The sequence below is a fragment of the Manis javanica genome, chromosome 2 (genome assembly GCF_040802235.1).
Source record: "Manis javanica isolate MJ-LG chromosome 2, MJ_LKY, whole genome shotgun sequence".
NCBI classification, from domain to species: Eukaryota; Metazoa; Chordata; class Mammalia; order Pholidota; family Manidae; genus Manis; species Manis javanica.
The window spans coordinates 61348120-61363361 of NC_133157.1; positions in this window are offsets into that span (position 1 = coordinate 61348120).

Sequence of the window (15242 nt, forward strand, 5' to 3'; positions counted from 1 at the left end):
AGGGATAAGCTGCTGATTGTTTGGTTTGCCTGGGCCAAGGGATTCCTCCTCACATGGGGAATTGTTAAGAAATGAGCCTGAAGGCGCACAGCTCAACTCCTGAAAGACTTTGGGTGTAAAACACCAAGGAGTTTGCACTCTATCCTGCGAGTGACGGGCATGAAAGAAGCTGCACTGGGATTTCATCAAGATTAGTCAACTATTTTTACTATTATATTATTTTACTCATAAAGAGATTTCCAAGAAGGGTCATTCTGTTACAGAGAATTTCCAGGCCCACACTTATTTCCTTCAAACCATAAGTTAACCTCCACATACACCTTAGGGATTCTCTGCATTGCTTTGGCTGGGCCAACAGTGTTGGGAAGATCCTAGAGCCCAGTCAACAAAGAGCTGCAATACTACATCTGAGCACTAGCCAGGGCCTGAACTAAGGCTGTGGCTTTGGGAATGGATTCAGGAAAATGAAAAGAAAGAATAGTAGGACTGGGAAAACAGTTTGAGGTTGTGGAGGGAGGAGAAGGTGATTTTTCTTCATTTAATCCACATGGATTTTCTGGGGCCCCTAGAGAACATGGGAAAGAACTGATTGGGAGGCACAGTAGTGGTCTGTGGATGCCTCAGATCTAGCACTGGGTTGAAGACCATGCCAGAATCTGGAATTGTAAATATTTCTTCCCCCTTAAGTTCAATCATGTTGCCCAGACATTCCTGACAGTCTGGTCAGGACTCACCAAGAGTGAGTGGGTTTTAGTCCACTGCAAGGGTTGAGTGGCTAACGACTTTACTTGGGATTTGTGTTGCTATGCAACATAGCAGGCCCTGAGCTCCCTCTTGACCACCAGGCCGTTCATTTGTATTGACTTCTCACTGTGGCACTGACCCTAAATTCATTAATAATTGTTACTCAAGAGAAACTGTGAAACAAACATGCTCTCACACTTTTGTTTGCTTCCCATTGTGAGGAAAAAATAAAAACAGCTATTAAATAATGGTTTTGCAACTCAATTATATTAAAATATATTCCAATTTGTCTCTGGTATTACTGATTATCCAAAGCATTTCCCCTTCTTTATTATTACAGTACCTTTTAATAAAATGGAGAAACATTTCTGCTCTGACACTCTTGAGCTATTTCTTAGCCATTTATGTTAATACTTGCATTAATCGTTATAATAATTATTATTAAGCCCTGATTACCAGCTAGACATGTGACAGTTCAGAATACTAAACCTTATATAGTCTTTGTTCAACTAGTTCATAATCACAGATTTTTGTGCTGTTACAAGAATGAGGAAATTATGAAAAAGTATATTAGGAGAAGGATAAGAAACTAAGATCTGATTACGAGCACAGATTCAAAGATTGAAATAATGGTATCCTCACCCAATGTCTTTTTAGGAATTAAGAACAAAATTGGGTGGGGCAATCTCATCCTCTCTCTATGTGGCTGTCATCTGTCCCCAAGACAGTGTTAGCCTAGCCAAAGCAATGCAGAAATACCCTTAGGTGTATGTGGAGGTTAACTTGTGGTTTGAAGGAAATAAGTGTGGGCCTAGAAATTCTCTAACAGAATGACCCTTCTTGGAAATCTCTTTATAAGAGTAAAATAATATAATAGTAAAAATGAAGGTTATGACATCGCAGTACCTACATGTTTTGAAAGTTTTAAATTTGTATTTAAGTGAGAGAACAGGGGACTAAAATTACAAGTACTAAAATTAAAAATAAATCAAGTTGATATAGTGTTCCATCGATTTGGTTTGTATTTGGGGAAAACATTAAGAGATCCTTTATGGTACAGTACCTCACTTCACTTTGTAAAGATTACAGCATGTCCCAAACCTTCTCAAAACAGTTTTGTTGACAAATACTGAAATTATTGTCAAGATGTTAAAGAGGGAAGGTCTAGTCTAAGACCCCAATTTATACTTCTCAAGGGAAGGGAGCCTATTGGTGATTTACCTAAAGTTTCACATCTGGTAATGGTAATTTGTACTAAAACCTTAGTGTTTTGAATCCCTGGTAGGATCCTTTCTAATGCAACATGCTGCCTAACTGTGGAAGGGCAGTGACAATGAAAGTCAAAATCAAAAATGATTTTTTAAAGCTATCATTATGTTCAATCCAAGAGTCTTAGAAAGTCCTATATTGGGCATAGAAGGCATGGGTTCAAAGAGGATGGGGAGGGAGGAAATTCAGATTGCAAAAATAATCTACAACTAATGTAATCCAAATATGAACAATCTGAAATTGAAAAAATATTTTACAGACTTTAGCCTTTTAATATATGCATTTTTAAATGTGAAGTTCTAGAGACACTAGCCAGAACCTAGGTAGTTTTTCTGGTCTGCTATTCTGGGAAAGAGACAAAGTCAAACTCTTGCTGGGAAAGTTATTAAATGGAAGCCTGTTCCTCAGTTATTACAGTGTCTCTTGATCTTGGAGTGTGTTTGTTCTGCAAGAGAGTTTGAAATGGTCCCTTAAGTTTGGCTTTGTGGATGCTTGCAGGAGATTTCAAAAATACCCTCATCTACCAACTGTCCAATTTGCAGAAGGTAGTTTCAAGTATGTACAGCTGATGACTTAGCATCTCTGCTGAGTTTCAGCTGGTAACTTTGGGTCAGTCTTGGAGTTTATGAAGATTGGAGCAGTACTACAAGTGCACCAAGAAGCCCAAACTAGCTAGGGGAAGTGATAAAGGCCTAGAAAATAAGAAGAAGGCCTAGGTAGAGTAGTCTTCGTGAAGGCATGGAGCTGACTTAAATGTCTCACACAATAAACAGCCTAATGGCTGCCAGGACTCAGTTACTGGCTTGGCTAGGGGAACTGGACTCCCTGGGGACCAAAGTCTCGGGTGGAATCCCTTCAAGGCCAGTTCACTGTGCTGTGCTAACTTGCTCCTCTGGCTACTTGGATAACAGTAAGAAGTGTGGCTGAGGCAGCACAAATTCATTATGACCACTGATAACAGTCACTGAAAACCTGTATACTGCACTAATAAAGACTCAGTGATGTCACTGACATTTCTGGTTCACAATTTCTCAGTCCACAGGTGTCATGGAGTTGAATGATGGACTGCTAACCTCAGTTTATTTATTTTATTTTTGGAGGACTTCATCTGTGGTCAGCAGCACTCTCTGCCTGGACTTGGGGGATAGGCAGACCCTGAGCCTGAATTGGTTTTGGTACTTCATTTGGTGTTATGAGAACAGAGTTCAGGATGTGTCCACATGAAGTCAAGTCCTAGGGAGGATTGGCAATCTGGGATTCTACCTTGGTAAAGACTTCAAAAAGGAAACAGCTGTTGAATGCATGTGAAAGTCAATGGATTAGAGATACTAGTAGACACTGAAATGTGATAAGGAAGTTTGTAAAATTTGTCAGGATGTCAGAATAATATGGTCAGGCTTTGAGGAATACATGACTGTTTTTCCTTCTCTCCCTACCATCCCCACACCATTAATTTACTGCTGATGAAGATGTGACTTGAGTATAAGTTAGCACCAACTCTATTCATGAAAGTGATTTTGTAAAAAAAAAAAAAATGGGGCATTAAGACAGAGAGATAGATTCTGAGATATGCAACAATTTCACATCTTTGAAAATACTCCAAAGAAAATCTGGCCTTTGAAAGGAACTTTTCATCTTCAAGGAATCTAGAATTTTGAAAGGAGTCTAACTAATGCTAACTACTTCAAACTAGAAAAATAAAAAGACACCTGGTATTTGAATATGGTTTGTGCTTATGGACAGTCACTTCTCTGAAATCAATAGCCAAGGGAAAACACAACCATAGAAAATACTAGAATAATCTCCAGCAAGTTTCATTGTCTGAACTAAAGGCTTAGGATAAGCCTGACATCTCTGAAACAGTCTCAAAGTCTAATTAGGTAGGCAAAGAGTGTTTTGCTCAGCTTCTGACTTTGGTTAAGTTGTCTTCAGCAATTCAAACACAGACATCAATTTCCTACTCAATAGGAGTATTTTAGAAAAAGGAAAATTTCAAATAGGCTTATGGGTCAGAGTTAAGATATTCTGTTCTCCCTCTCATTTCCTTTTCCTCAGAGATACTCACTTTTATTTCTTTTAACTGTCTCAGTGTAGAATCTCCTTGAAGCACATTTTGCAATAGTGACAGAAATGCTGGTGGGGAATTGGTGAAGTAAGATAGGCCAGAGAAGTTAGTAAATTAAGCCCTATCCAGGAAGTTAGCTCTGTTGGCAACTGGACTTAATCCTACTGGGGAACTCTGGGAAATTGTTTAGAATGCTATCCCCCATCCCAGAGTTATCCCAAGAGTAGGGTATTTATAACCTACTTTTGAGATGATTTGTGGGGGGCTACGCCTGTTGTGTTATTTCCCCAGCACTTACGGTGTTGAGGCAAAATGGGCTCTGGAGGACAGAGAAAACCCACAAGCAAAAGATGCTAAAAATTGCAAGTCAGATTATCTCAAACTGAAATGTTAAGGCCCAATGGAAAGTAAGTTAAAGAAACTCACATTTTAGTTTTGACAGCATTGCTTTAACTTTACTTCTCTCGGTAACATACCAGTGTAGCTACTTCTTATTATTTCAAAATATTTTTTGATATTATTTCTTAACTTGCCATAAGAATGAGCTCTCTTAATTCTACCACCTCATCACCTCTACCACAACCACCACACACTTGCATCCTTCCCATTCCCCCATCCTTCCAATATTGTTATGTGATCATTTTGATTAGATCAATATTCAGCATTTATATTACAATGATGATGAAAACACCTCTCACAACTGAGCCATGTAGTAAAATATAATTACTTTCCCTTTCTTGCTCAGCATCTGCTTTCTCAGAGATTAGTAGATCTTATTGTTTGATGTGCATAATGTTCTATGTATTTATTACTTCTTTAACCTCAAACTTTCTGTCAGTTTCTAAATCTCTTCCTAAGAGATACATTTACATCAGTTATTATTTCAATATCTTCTTGGATAAATCTGGGAATTTCTGTCCTCCTCTTACCTGGACTCTTTTCCCTCTACATCTGATACCCAACTCTTATCCCGAGTTCTTCCTTCACTACCATGGTGGGAGTTCTCTTCTCCTTATTCCCGTGTTGGGTCTTTTGTTTCAATAGTCTAGGTTCTGCTCCCTCATTTGCTGAAACTCATTCTCCTGCAGCTTGCTGAGAGCATGTATGGAGTAAAAATGCTGAGAGATTACATATCTAAAATAATTTTATTCTCTTCTGATGCTAGATTGATAGATTGGCTGGGTACAGAAGTCTGGTTTTAAAAACTTCCCATCAGGATTTCTAAGGCATTGTCTCATTTTCCTTTTGCATTTTTCAGCCTGCTTGGGTTTCAACTACCTATGCCAGGAAACCCTCCTACATAGATTCCCCTCCTCACCTTGTTTGAGCTCCAACCACTTGCTGGAGCACGCATCACACAGATAGATGTTTTTCATCCCACTCAAAAGCTGACAGTAGCCTGCTCCACTGTGCAGAATCCCTCCTTAACCAATTCAGGTCCACACACCTCTCACTAGGCCACTTTCCTTTTCTCCTTGCTTCCAGTGTGGATGCTTTCCTTATTCTTCTCAACTTCCAACACCCCCCTCTTAGCAGCCATAGCCTTCCCCTACCACTGCCAGTATGGACACCTCCATTGTTCTGCCTCTCCTATTGGCTTGAGAATGTAATTACAAAAACAGGAAGAAGAAGAGAAAGAAAGAATTGGATTTTGACATTTTCATATAATACATATATTTAGAAATTTTGAAACAAAATTACTTTTATATTAAAAACTAATGGTATTGATTTTATAGGCCAGATCCTTTTATTTAGAATTTGGATATAAAGGTTTTCCCAAAGAGAATTCCTGCTGATTGGAGAAAAGTACTCCATTGACATTGAATTGTTCTGGTAAGTGAGCAGACAACAAGATTTCTAGGCAAAAACAAGCAAGAAATAAAGCCATTGGTAACCAAGGAACCCTCTCTAAACAGAAGAAAACTGAGTCCTGAGGCTTTTACCATCAGCTTATACGTAGGATACAGACACTTTCAATAAGTGTGCTGGCTCTTGAAAAACTTGAATATCCAGAATTCTACCAATTGAGAACTCGAGTCTAAATACCAGCCTTAAAGCAACATATTTTAGAACTCAGCAAAATATATTATCATACTCAATATGCCAGAACATTAGCCTCATCAATTTACTTACTATATCACCATTTCAGCATTTGTAATTAGTTGAATAATTCTAACAGTGTATGATTTTAATAGTATAAATTAAATTATTCTATTACACTATTTAAATAATGTCTTGTGCATTTTAGGATGTGGCATTCAGCCACATTCCTGGGCCCTACCCACTAGATGCCAACGGTTAGACAACAAAAATGTCTCCAAATCATCCCTAGTTGGGAACCACTGCTTTGAATGTATAGCTCAATCATTTAGACTCCCTTTCATCTTTGTCTGAAATATATATTTTTTCCTAAGAATGATGAATAATCATTATTTTATCACTTCCCAGCTATATAAAATTAACAGATGATTATTACAAGACTGCTGGTGGTGCTAGCAACATAAAATGCTCATTTAAAAGGTACTCAGCTCTTATTACAACATTCCTCTATTACCTACTCTTCATGTTCGAAGATTCCTATTTCATCCATTTTTAAGTAACCATATTAAAAGAGGATGGAAAGCAAAAACTAAGCAATAAAAGGTATTGGATTTTAAGAATACATTCCAGGGAGAAAGTTTATCCTTCAAACTCAAAAGTGTCAACACTTTCCAAATAAATTGTTTAATTTGAAAATGATGCCATTAGAGCGCCAGAGCTTCATTTACTTACTTAGTCTGTAATTATATGAAAGATACTAACCTCAAAATTACTTTAGAAAAAAAATTTCTACTTTTCAGTTGTTTTGTCAATGTTCATGTCTCATATGCGCAGTGTACCAACATTTGATTGGTATTTTGTTATACAGTAAATTAAAATATTATTCCTGCTATGATTTAAAAACAATGTAGATATTTTTTTTTACAACCTATTCTTTTTATTAACTCATTTCTCAAGACTTAAATTTTCAAAGGGTAACAGGAAGAGGCATGTTCCTCCACAGGGATTTTAAGTAGAACAGGATTTTAGAACTGGTGTTCTAAACCTGTTGATTTGCTTTAATTGGGTGAAGGAATTAAAGCATTAGAAAATAGGCCTTTTATCCTCAAAGGATGGAAGTGTGTGTACTTTATATATATACATGTTAATTACAAAAAAAAAAGAAAATCCTTCTAAACTATAGCTAATTTTCAAAATTGAATCAATATGGCATTGCTGCATTGACTGCCCAAGAGGCATTAAGGGGAAATGAAACTTTGGTGTGGTAGAAAAGGCACTGAGTTTGATTTCCAAAGTCTTTCTGAGATAATACAGACTCTTATTAATTATGCAATCTCTGGCAAAGCATGTCCAAATCTTACCTGTAAAATGGGATAAATAAATATGTAACATGATTGTTGTGTGGGCAAAATGGAATCATGTTTGTAAAATTTCTCAGGAAACTGTGGTCAGTGCCCAAGTAATAACAAACAGCCTAAGCTTTGTTAGTTTGAACATTCACTTCACTGCTTCCCAGACCTGAACTGTGACTGAATCTCCCTTCCTCTATCACCTCACTTGTAGTTTAGTGACTAACATTATTTAGCTCAGAGGGCTGCTGAAAGGGATGAAAATTAGTTAATACAAAGTACTGGTAGAGATAATAAGAACTCAGTAGTTCCTGTAATACTGTTCTTTATTCACTGACATTCTCCAAAGCATATTCCATGTCTTTTGCTATTTCCACTCTACTCTATAACTCAAGGAATTCTATTTTACAAAGGAAAACTGATAGCTGACTGTAAACCCTTCTCTATTAAGAAGTTGATTGTATACCTTATTTCTCAGAGAGTGACTATTTTCTATGGACACAATGAACATATCTGAGAACTAAAATAGAGTAAGTGAGGTGATAAGGGGCCATATTTGATTGGTGCATTTAGATGATACTTTTGTGAACTAAGGAAAAGCTGACCACCATACTAAGGACCACCAAAAAAAATTTCTAAGGCATAAGTATTAAAGGTTTCATTAACTCTGGGAGACAGAAAATGGCCACCCATGAAAACTTAAACTTTCTAACTCTATAATACCAAATGATAATTAAGTTAAAAGCTCATCAATTGGCAACAGCATTCTTGCTGAAAGACAAGAATGTCTGCCCTTTTCCTTAATTTCCTTCAGTCCCAGGATATATATCAGGCCCTCTCTATTCTTTTCTGTGCATGGCATATCTTATATAAATGAAATGTACCCTTTTGAATTTGTCTTTCTTGCCTGTGTCCTTGAGAACATAAACCTTTGCATACACAAAATTAATTTGAAATGTATTAAAGACCTAAATGTAAGAGCTGAACCATAAAATTGGAAGAAACATAAGCAGTAAACACTTGAACATCAGCAGTAGTTACTTTTTTCTCAATGTGTGTCCTCAGGCAAGGGAAACAAAAGCAAAAATAAACAAATGGGACTACATCAAACTGAAAAACTTTTGCAAAGGAAGCCATCAACAAAACAAAACAAAAAGGCAACCTACTCCATTGAAAAATATATTTGAAAATGATATATAAGGGGCTAATTTCCATAATATATAAATAACTCATACAACCTAACACCAAAAAAACAAATAGCTCATTTCAAAAATGCACAGAGGTCCTAAACAGACATTTTTCAAAGAAGACATACAGATAGCCAATAGGCACACGAAAAAATATTCAACATCACTTATCAGGGAAATGCAAATCAAAACCACAATGAGATATTGCTTTATACCAGTAAGAGTGTCTACTATCAACAAGTGTTCAACAAGAAATAACAAGTGTTGGTAAGGATGTAGAGAAAAGGGACACAGTTCCTAGGAATGTAACCTGGTACAGCCATCATGGAAAGGAGTGTGAAGGTTTCTCAAAAAACTAAAAATAGAAAACAATGTGACCCAGTAATTCCACTTCTAGGAATTTACCTGAAGAAAACAAAATCTCTGATTAAAAAACTGCATATAATATGAAAATATAATTAATACAACTAATCCTGAAAGAGCAACAGGAAAGAAAGCTGCTCCAGTGTGCATACACCTGGAGAAAAGAACAGACCTCATGGAACAGGTAACGTACCAAAGCCGTGGCCCAGTGGATCCAATCCCTTCCCCCACCCCAGCTTCCCAGTGGGAGGAAGAGAAACAGAGCAGGAAGGGAGTGGAGGCCTGGGACTGCTGAACACCTAGCACTGGAGATCCACTCTGGGAGCACAAACCTACATTGCATGGTGCTCTGGTGATTAGGGGTGTTGGAAAGCTAAGACAGGCAGAATACCTGGAGAGACTGAGATTCCAGCCACTTGTAGAAACAGGGATCCATATCTGGCTGCTCTGGGACAAAAGAAAGGCAGGCAGTCTGACAGACTTCCTAACAGCAAGAGGGCTGCTAAAGGGGCAAGGACTGCACAGAGCTTACTACTGAGGAGAGGAGAGGTAGGCAAAATTGTCCAGGTGCACTCTGTACAACAGGTTGGGAACTTTCACAATCTACAGGTGCTCCAGCCCCCTGGCTGGCTACACAGCTCCAAGGACCCCCACTGTGATATGCAGCCTGCTGCGCCTTCCTCCCAGACAGCCCACACCTGGCTTGCAAACCAGCAAACTGTGCCATGGTGTCAGCCCAGCCAGAGGGAAGCCCTGCCTACAGCAGCTACAAATGCAAAGCATAGAGGCTTATACATGTGTGCTCAGCCCACTGTTTCTGGCAGTGGAGACAGGCATAGCAGCCAGGAAACAGAAAACAGCTCTTTCCTACCCCCAGACACCAACACTGCCCCCCTGCAACAACCAACATTGCACCAGGGGCTGAACAGCTCCAGAGAGTTGAGCTCCTGGTGACCAGAGGGTGACACATACAAATATGAAATGTCAAAGAAATCTGGTCCAAAGCAAAATTATAAATACACCAGACAAAGAGTCAAATGAAACCTAACTCATGAATCTCCTGAAGGAGATTTCAAAATAAAAATGATAAACATGTTCATGAAGGTACAGAAAAATATTCAAGAACTCAGGAATGAATTCTGGTCAGAGATCCAATAATTATGGAACACAGTATCAGAAATGAAACATATAATGGAAGGTTTTAAAAGCAGATTTGATATGGTGGAGGAGACAATAAATGAAATAGAAATTAGAGAAGAGGAAACAAGAAGCTTAGGCACGGAGAGCAAAAAGGATCGCTAAGGATGAAAGAATATTGAGAGAACTGTGTGACCAATCCAAACGGAACAATATTCATATTATAGGGGTACCAGAAGAAGAAGAGAGAGAGAAAGGGATAGAAAGTGTCTTTGAGGAGGTAATTGCTGAAAACTTCCCCAATCGGAAGGAGATAGTCTCTCAGGCCATGGAGATCCACAGATCTCCCAACACAAGGGACCCAAGGAAGACAACACAAAGACATATAATAATTCAAATGGCAAAGATTAAGGATAAAGACAGACTATTAAAAGCAGCCAGAGAGAGAAAAAACATCACATACAAATCAAAACCCATCAGGCTATCATCAGACTTCTCAACACAGATCTTACAGGCCAGATGGGAGTGGCATGATATATTTAATGCAATGAAGCAGAAGGGCCTTGAACCAAGAATACTCTATCTACCTGGCAAGAATATAATTTAAAGTTGAAGGAGAGATTAAACAATTTCCAGATTAAACAAAAGCTGAGAGAATTTACATCCCACAAACCATTTCTACAGTGTATTTTGGAGGGACTGTTATAGATGGAAGTGTTCCTAGGGTTTAATAGCTGTCACAAGAGGTAATAAAACCACAGAAAAGAAAGTAGAACAGTTAATTACTAAGCAAATGCAAAATTAAATCAACTATATCCAAAGTCAGTCAAGGGATAGACAAAGAGTACATAATATGATACCTAATACATAAAGAATGGAGATGGAAGAAAAAGGAGGAGAAAAAAAAGAAGCTTTAGATTGTGTTTGTAATAGCATACTAAGTGTGTTAAGTTAAACTCTTAGATAGTAAGGAAGTTAACCTTGAACCTTTGGTAACTGCGAATCGAAAGCCTGCAATGGCAATTGAACATAGTTATCGATAATCAACCAAAATGTAAATGGTCTGAATGCACCAATCAAAAGACACAGCGTCACTGAATGTATGAAAAACAAGACTAATCTATATGCTGCCTACAAGAGACTGACTTTAAACGCAAAGACATACACAGACTAAGAGTGAAGGGATGGAAAAAAATATTTCATGCAACTAATAGGGAGGAAAAAGGAGTTGCAGTACTTGTATCAGACAAAATAGACTGCAAAACAAAGAAAATCAGAAGAGACAAAGAAGGACATTACATAATGATACAGGGATCAGTCCAACAAGAGGATATAACCATTATAAATATTTATGCACCCAACACAGGAGCACCTACATCTGTGAAACAAATACTAACAGGATTAAAAGGGGAAATAGAATACAATCCATTCATTCTAAGAGACTGCAACATTCCACTCACTCCAAAGGACAGATCAACCAGACAGAAAATAAATAAGGAGACAGAAGCACTGAACAATATATCAGAACAGACGGACCTAACAGACATCTACAGAACTCTACACCCAAAAGCAGCAGAATACACATTATTCTCATGTGCACATGGAACATTTTAAAAAATTGGTTATATACTAGGCCACAAAAAGAGCATCAGCAAATTCAAAAATATTAAAATTGTACCAACCAGCTTCTCAGACCACAAAGGTATGAAACTATAAATAAAGTATGCAAAGAAAATGAAAAATCCCACAAACACATGTAGCCTTCACAACATGTTCCTAAATAATCAATGGATCAATGACCAAATAAAAACAGAAATCAAGCAATATATGGAGACAAAAGACAACAATAATTCAACACCACAAAATCTGTGGGACCCAGGAAAGGCCATGCTAAGAGGGAAGTATACTGCAATACAGCCCTGAACAGTCTAAACTCACAATTAACAAAACTAGAAAAAGAAGAACAAATGAGGCCCAAAGTCAGTAGAAGGAGGGACATAATAAAGATGAGAGCAGAAATAAATAAAATCGAGAATAAAAAAATAGAAAGAATCAATGAAAGCAGGAGCTGGTACTTTGAGAATATTAACAAAATAGATAAACACTTAGCCAGACTTATCAAGAAAAAAAGAGACTCCACACACCATAAACAGAATCAGAAATGAGACAGGAAAAATCACTACGGACACCACAGAAATACAAAGAATTATGAGAGAATACTATGAAAGATTGTGTACTAACAAACTGGATAACCTAGAAGAAAGGGACAACTTTCTAGAAAAATACAACCTTCTGAGACTGACCAAGGAAGAAACAGAAAATCTGAATAGACCAATTAACAGGAACAAAATTGAATTGGTAGTCAAAAAACTACCTAAGAACAAAATGCCTGTACCAGATGGTTTTATTGTTAAATATTATCAAACATTTAGTGAAGACATACTACCCATCCTCCTTAAAGTTTTCCAAAAAGTAGAAGAGGAGGGAACACTACAAAACTCATTCTATGAGGCCAGCATCACTCTAATACCCAAACCAGGCAAAGACACCACAAAAAAGAAAATTACAGGTCAATATTCCTGATGAACATAGATACAAAAATACTCAACAAAATATTAGCAAACTGAATTCAAAAATATATCAAAAAGATTATCCACCATGATCAAGTAGGATTTATTCCAGGGATGCAAGGATGGTACAATATTAGAAAATTCATCAACATCATCCAATACATGAACAAAAAGAAGGACAAAAATCAGATAATCAATCATCTCAATAAATGCTGAAAAAGCATTTGACAAAAATTCAACATCCATTCATGATAAAAACTCTCAACAAAATGGGTATAGAGGGCAAGTATCTCAACATAATAAAGGCCATACAGGACAAACCCACAGCCAACAACATACTTAACAGCGAGAAGCTGAAAGCCTTTCCTTTAAGATCGGGAACAAGACAAGGATGCCCACTCTCTCTACTTTTATTCAACACAGTTCTGGGGGTCCTCACCACAGCCATTAGACAACACAAAGAAATAACAGGCATCCAGATTGGTGAGGAAGAAATTAAACTGTCACTGTTTGCAGATGACATGATCTTGTACATAAAAAACCCAAAAGAATCCACTCCAAAACTACCAGATCTAATATCTAAATTCAGCAAAGTTGTGGGATACAAAATTAATACACAGATATCTGTTGCATTCCTATACACTAACAATGAACTAGCAGAAAGAGAAATCAGAAAAACAATTCCATTCACAACTGCATCAAAAAGAATAAACTACCTAGGAATAAACCTAACCAAGGAAGTGAAAGACCTATACTCTGAAAAACTTGAGAGAAATTAAAGAAGATACCAATAAATGGAAACACATCCCATGCTCACGGACAAGAAGAATTAATATTACTAAAATAGCCATCCTGCCTAAAGCAGTCAACAGATTCAATGCAATTCCTATCAAAATACCAACAGCATTCTTCAATGAACTGGAGCAAATCATTCTAAAATTCACACGGAACCATAAAAGACCTCTAATAGTCAAAGCAATCCTGAGAAGGAAGAATAAAGCAGGGGGAATTATGCTCCCCAACTTCAAGCTCTATTACAAAGGCACAGTAATCAAGACAATTTGGTATTGGCACAAGAACAGAACAACAGACAAATGGAACAGATGAGATAACAGATATTAACCCAACCATATATGGTCAATTAATATGTGAAGAAGGAGCTATGGACATACAATGGGGAAATGACAACCATTTCAACAACTGGTGTTGGCAAAACTGGACACCTACATGCAAGACAATGATATTAGATTATTGTTTAACCTTACACAAAAGTAAACCTGAAATAGATCAAACATCTGAATGTAAGTCATGAAAGCATAAAACTCTTAGAAGACAACATAGGCAAAAATCTCCTGAACATAAACATGAGCAACTTCTTCCTGAACACATCTCCTCGAGCTTCTGTATGGCAAAGGACACCATCAACAGAACAAAAAGGCATCCTACAGTATGTAAGAATATATTCATAAATGACATATCTGACAAGGGTTAACATCCAAAATATATAAAGAACTCACATGCCTTAACACCCAAAAAGCAAGTAACCCTATTAAAAAATGGGCAGAGGATATGAATAGACACTTCTCCAAAGAAGAAATTCAGATGGCAAACAGGCACATGAAAAGATGCTCAACATTGCTAAGTATCAGGGAAATGCAAATTAAAACCACAATGAGATATCACCACACACCAGTTAGGATGGCCAACATAGAAAAGACTAGGAACAATAAATGCTGGCAAGGATGCAGAGAAAGGGGAACCCTCTTACACTGCTGGTGGGATATAAACTAGTTAAACCACTGTGGAAAGCAGTATGGAGGTTCCTCAAAAAATTCAAAATAGAAATACCATTCGACCCAGGATTTCCACTCCTATAGGAATTTACCCTAAGAATGCAGGAGCCCAGTTTCAAAAAGACATATGCACCTCTATGTTTATCGCAGCACTATTTACAATAGCCAAGACATGGAAGCAACCTAAGCGTCCATCAGTAGATGAATGGATAAAGAAGATGTGGCACATACACACAATGGAATATTATTCAGCCATAAGAAAGAAACAAATCCTACCATTTCTAACAACATGGATGGAGCTGGAGGATATTATGTTCAGTGAAATAAGCCAGGCAGAGAAAGACAAGTACCAAATGATTTCCCTAATTTGTGGAGTATAACAATGAAGGAAAACTGAAGGAACAAAACAGCAGCAGACTCACAGACTCCAAGAAAGGACTAGTGGTTACCCAAGGAAAGGGGGTGGGGGAAGGTGGGTAGGGAGGGAGGAAGAAGGGGATTGAGGGGTATTATGTTTAGTACACATGGTGTGGGGGGTCACGGGGAAGATAGTGTAGTACGGAAAAGGCAAATAGTGAATCTGCAACACCTTAGTATACTGATGGACAGTGACTGCAATGGGGTATGGGTGAGGACTTGATAATTTGGGTAAATGTAGGAACCACATTGTTTTTCATGTGAAACATTCATAAGAGTGTATATCAATAATACCTTAATAAAAAAAA